The sequence below is a fragment of the Cebus imitator genome, unplaced genomic scaffold, assembly GCF_001604975.1.
Source record: "Cebus imitator isolate Cc_AM_T3 unplaced genomic scaffold, Cebus_imitator-1.0 Scaffold388, whole genome shotgun sequence".
NCBI lineage: Eukaryota > Metazoa > Chordata > Mammalia > Primates > Cebidae > Cebus > Cebus imitator.
Genome location: NW_016107703.1, coordinates 1,114,708 through 1,120,479, shown reverse-complemented (window position 1 = coordinate 1,120,479; position 5,772 = coordinate 1,114,708). Strand labels below are relative to the sequence as shown.

Genomic DNA, 5,772 nt, shown 5'->3' with positions numbered 1-5,772 from the left:
AAAAAAAAACCAAACAAAAAAAAAAAAAAAAAAAAAATGAAATACCACTTTGCACCCAGTAGAATGACTACAATAAAAGACAGACAATATCAAATGCCAGCAAAGATGTGGAGAAATGAGAACCCTCATACGTCACTCGTGAAAATGCAAAATGGTGCAGACACTTCGGAAAAGAGGCAGTTCTTTAAAAGCTGGTAAAAGACCCAGCAATTCCACTCCAAGGAATCTATTCCAGAGAAATGAAAAACGTACGTTCACACAAAGACACGCAAAAGACTGTTCATGCTGGTTTGTTCGTAATAGCTCCAAACTGAAAACAACCTAAAAGTCCATGGCAGGGAGCAGGGGACAGTGAGTAGATAAACAAAATAGAGTAAATCTATACAATGGGATGTTGTCAATTAAAATAAAGTAAATATATGCACTAAAATGTGGATGAACCTCAAAAACATTTTGAGTGAAAGAACCCAGACACAAAAGATCACATATTGAATGACTCCATTTATTTATGTATGTATTTACTTCTATTATCAATAATTTTTCTTTATTTTTAGAGTCACATATTGAATGACTCCATTTATTTACCTACTTGTTTACTTTTATCACTTTTTTCTTGAGACAGGGTCTCACTCTGTCACCCAGGCTGGAGCACAGTGGCACAATCACAGCTCACTGCAGCCTCAACCTCCCGGGCTCAAGCTCTCTTGCCTCTCAGCCTCCCAACTAGCTGGGACTCTAGGCATGCACCACCACACCCAGCTAATTTGTGTATGTTTTGTAGAGACAGGGTCTCACTATGTTGGCCAGGCTGGCCACCGTGCCAGGCTGACTCCATTTACTTCAAATGTCCAGAAAAGGCAGGTGGAAGTAAGGATTAACCGCAAACAGGTACAAGAGAATGTTCTGGGGTAATGGAAATGTCCTAAAATTGGATCGTGGTGATGGCGGCACAATCTGTAAAATCACTAAGTCATTAAATAGGCTACTTACAGTGGGTGAATTTTATTATATATTAATTTTACCTCCATAAGGCTGTTTAAGAAACAAACTCTGCTTTCTGCCACAAGACCCCAGTCAACCCCATTTCCTAAAAACCATCTGGTTTACCAGGCAGCACACTCTGTTCATCACAGCAGGACATGGGGGAGGCAGTGAGACCATGGGTCGAAGTCATCTGTCCTAGGTTCAAATCCCTGTCCCGCCACCTTGTCCTGAGCGGTGACTTTGCCACTCTGAGCCTCCGTTTCCCCTTCTGTAAAGGATGGATGGTGCCAACCCCGGACTGCACTGGGATTGGCATGGGTCACCTGAAATTATGTGTACAGCAGAGCCTGGCACATAGCTGGTATTCCATCAAGTGCTAAGCACACTGGCTGTTGGTATGAATGCTATAATTAGCTTGAAAATAATCAGGTTCTGCCATTGCAAAAGAGAAAGACAACAGTCTTTAATGTTGAACTTCCCAATACCATATTCTGTCATTCTCTCATGCCACTTTCAAACAGCATGGCATGACAAGTTACATTTATAATTTTGTCCAAGAAACTCCGCAAGATTTACTGACACCTTCCACCTCCCAGGACACATTTTAAAACCGGGAACTTAGGCAGCGCGAGGCACAGGGAATCCCTAAAGGAATAAGACCCAGACCCTGCCTCCTTCAGGGAGGAAAGTGTGGAAACAATTGGATGATCCTTTGCAGCTCATTCATAAAATGTCACAGCTTTGGCTGGGCACGGTGGCTCACGCCTGTAATCTCAGCACTTTGGGAGGCTGAGGCAGGCAGATCGTCTGAGGTCAGGAGTTCAAGACCAGCCTGACCAACATGGAGAAACCCAGTCTCTACTAAAACTACAAAATTAGCCAAGCATGGTGATCCATGCCTGTAATCCCAGCTACTTAGGAAGTTGAGACAGGAGAATCGCTTGAACTGGGGAGGCGGAGGTTGCAATGAGCCGAGATCATGCCATTGCACTCCAGCCTAGGCAACAAGAGCAAAACTCCATCTCAAAAAAAAAGAGTTATAGCTTCCTGGAACACCAGCTATTAAAGCCCGGAGCTGCCAGGGAGGAGGCTGACAGCTGAGGCTGCCATGCTGTGAGGGATCCCAAGCCCCCAGGAGGCCTCACGCAGACGCCAAGTGCAGGGGCCGAGAGACACCTCCATATTATGCCAACCCATAGCCACTCCAGTCGCCCAAAGTCACACCAGCCTTTCCAGCCGAGGTCCCAGACATTGCAGAGCAGGGATAAGCTATCCACACTGTGCCATCTGAATTCCCACCCACAAACCCGTGAGCATGATGAAATGCTGGCTGCCCAGTGCCACCAAGCTTGGAGCAGCTGCTACATGGATGCCATGCTACGCCCTGGGTCTTAATCTTGCAGACAAATGAAGGCACTAAGTCACAGGCCACCTGTACCCCTCCTGTGCCCTCACCTACGTAGGAAGGCAGCACAGGGCACCAACAGGCAGGGCACTCAACCTGCATTGAGGTGAACCCTCAGGTGACAGAACAACTCCCCTGTTCAAGGCATCCTTGAAATGTTAGTGATGGTCTTAAAAATCCTGCTTGAATCACTCCCAGCTCCTGCTGCACCCTACACTGTGAGGAGCTGGAGGTGCAAACTCAGGTGGGGAAACTGAGGCACACACATTTGGAATGGGGTTTTGCTCATCCTTGGGTGGGCAGACGCTGAGGGGGATCTCCATAGGAAGCCCCTCTCTGCCTTCAGTCTCTCACTTGGACGCCGCCCTGAGGCCCAGCATCACTTCCTGAGGGCCCACCCTCTGCTCTCCACTGTCAGGGGGACTCCCAGCACTGAGGGGGCACCACCCTGGCCATGGGAGCACCCACCACCTAAAGGAAGTGAGGCAGGGCCCTGTTCTCAGCCTCAGCAGCTGAGTGTCCACCTCCAGGCATACGGACAGGGAGGCTTTCAACTCACCAGGGCCTGGGTGGCTGCACCACAGCCCAGCAAAGGGCCAAACCCAGCTCTCACTCCTAGAGGGCTGGCACCAGGGCCAGACCCTTCCCCAGACACCTCCCATAGCCTTCAAGGAAGAGGGCCCCAAAGAGGCTGGGCCAGGCAGTGCAGTCAGCCAGAGGGTCCCGCTGTGATACAGAGCTGAGCCCTGGGCCTGCTGAGAGGCTGCCCAGGCCACCCTGTCTCTTGATGGGGGAGATGTGACCCTTGAAGAAGTGACCCAGGACAAGCCTCTTCTCCACAACAAGCCATCTCTTCAGCCTCTATAAATAAGGCGTAGTTTGGACGAGTGACGGTGAAGGGCCTGTGATTCACTGCAGATCCCTAATTTAGAAATGCGGAAGAGAAATCTGGCAGGGACGCCTCCTCCACCACATCCTCCCCTCACGCCCCCCGCAGAGGCCAGAGAGAGCAGCGCCCGCCCAAGGTCACTCGGCAGGCAGCCAGGACAGCACAAGAACCTGGCCCGCAGCGCCCAAGCCCTGGTCCTCTCCCTCCTACAGAAAGTAGCAAGAAGAGCCGAGGACATGGCAGGAGGGATCCAGGCACAGACGGGACCCAGGTATTTCTGAGCCAGGCTGCATGCTTCTGAGATCGCACTTAGGCAGATTTCTTAGAAGAAAGATCAATCTCACTCACACTACTCACTCTGTTTGGGCTCGGTGGCTCGTGCCTGTAATCCCAACAGTTTGGGAGGCTAAGGCGGGAGGATTATTTGACCCAGGAGTCTAAGACCAGCCTAGGCAACATAGCAAGACCCTATGTCTACTAAAAATAAAAATAATTGGCTGGGTGTGGTGGTGAGCACCTGTGATCCCAGCTTCTCGGGAGGCCACGGTGGGAGGATCCCTTGAGCCTGAGAGGTCAAGACTCAAAGCCAGTCCCATGGCCGTCTCGGAGGGAGAGGCTGTTTCTCTGAAGCTGTTCAGGGCATAAGAATCTGGAAGGGCCTGGGAGGCAGTGGGTTGAGTCCCAAGCCTTCCAGGCTCCAGGTCTGTGTTCCAGTGCCCTGGGGAGAGGCCTGAGGGTCTCAGGGGGCCCTTGGGTCCCAGATGTGTGTCTGCCTCGAAAGGACCGTGGCATCGGCATGGGGGGAGCTCCCTGAGCCCCAGGGAGTACAGGCAGGTTGCCGTCAACTCACCAGTCAGACCCCTCTGGGGCTCTGTGGCCCAGCCCTTATCTGGTCCCTGTTTTCAGAGCAGCAATACCAGGGTACCGGGAAAGAGCAGAAGCTGACAGTAAGATCCAAGTGTGCGCCTGACCCAATAAGGCTCCTTCCTCACTATCACATTGCTCGGCAACCTCAACTGCACACTATTTTTTTTAAGAGACAGAGTCTTGCTCTACCCCCCAGGCTGAAGTGCAGTGGTGAAATCATAGCTCACTAAAGCCTCAGCCTTCTGGGCTCAAGCAGTCCTCCTACCTCAGCCTCCCAAGTAGCTGGGACCACAGGCGCACCACCACACCCAGCTAATTTTTGCATTTATTGTAGAGACGGGATCTTCCTGTTGCCTAGGCTGGTCTCAAAATCCTGGATGCAAGCGATCTTCCCACCTCGGTCTTCCAAAGTGCTGGGATTGCAGGCATGAGCCTCCACAGTGGCCCAAGTATTGCTTCTTAAGAGAACAATTTCAGTGATTCTAGATGGGTGGCGCATAAATTCTACACCCGGGGAAATCCAAATTCATGAATTTTTTCTGCTTCTGCAATTCCAAGTGCCAAGTGGCTTGATGGTAGGGCAGGAAAACAGAAAATGTTCCTTCCTTTTTCTTGGGCCCGAGCTAATGACAGCTATGACGTTACTGAAAAAAGAGCAGAGTTCTTTTCTTAATGGGGCTGCTTGCAGAATCATGGTTATTTCCACACAATTAAACATTGTTTTCCATGAAAACGTCACTTGGAAATGGCTTTGTGCTTCTCCCTCCAAATCCTTGAACTCACAATGAGATGCATAAAATTGCACGATGAGGAAATTGCTCACAGAGATGCTCAGCTTCCTAAGACAGGGCCATTACCACGCAGGTAATTAAGACTAAGCCATGTTAACCAAACTAAATTAAAACCAAGATTTAAATGCTTCAATTGGCCATCCGCCTAATCATAACAGAAAGAGGGTTCAAATCCAAAAAGGCCATTAGCTGAGCTCATACCACACAGGAGCAGAGACAAAGGTCCCCAGGCTGAGAGCGGCAGCGGTACACCTGGTGGGGAGCCGGAGAGTCCGGCAGAGGCGACATTGCCCCCACGCCTGGCCCAGGCTACTCAGCTTCCCCAAAAGTGAAAGACCAAAGGGGCCACCAGGAGGCAGGAAAGAAATGAGCGCGGGAGGTGACGTGGCCAGCCAGAGCCACACAGCCAACCACCTGCCACCTCTTTCCCACGTCCCACAGGCCGCCCAAACTCTTGTGGCCAAAACCAGCCTGCCCGCCCACCTCCTCCAGGGTTGGGGGCATCAGCAACCCCCCAGCCTGCAAATCAGCCTTCCTCGCTCCCATCCTCACCCTCCCACACCAGCTCCTCAGCAAAACCCGTTGTCCAACCCGGGGCCATCACCCAGTCTGTCCATTGTCCCGTCTCCAACCCACCGGAGCCAGCATCACCTCTGGCCAGCACAAGTCGCCTGGCCTCTCCCGGTCCCCGCAGCCTCCTTGTCCTCCTATCCAAGCCTCCTCCACGATCCCAATACTCTCAGCAGCTCCCACTGTCATGTCTTTAATTCCATAACCGCAAATAACCACCCCGATGCTACCTGAAGAATTTTCTGTTTTTTTTTTTTTTTTTTTTT

General features: G+C 51.1%; 1 protein-coding gene across 2 annotated transcripts in view; it reads right to left on the bottom strand.

Moving 5' to 3' along the window:
• Positions 1-5,772, bottom strand: part of PRKAR1B (protein kinase cAMP-dependent type I regulatory subunit beta) — a 165,997-nt gene that overhangs the window by 94,445 nt on the left and 65,780 nt on the right. The gene's annotated exons all lie outside the window — the stretch shown is intronic.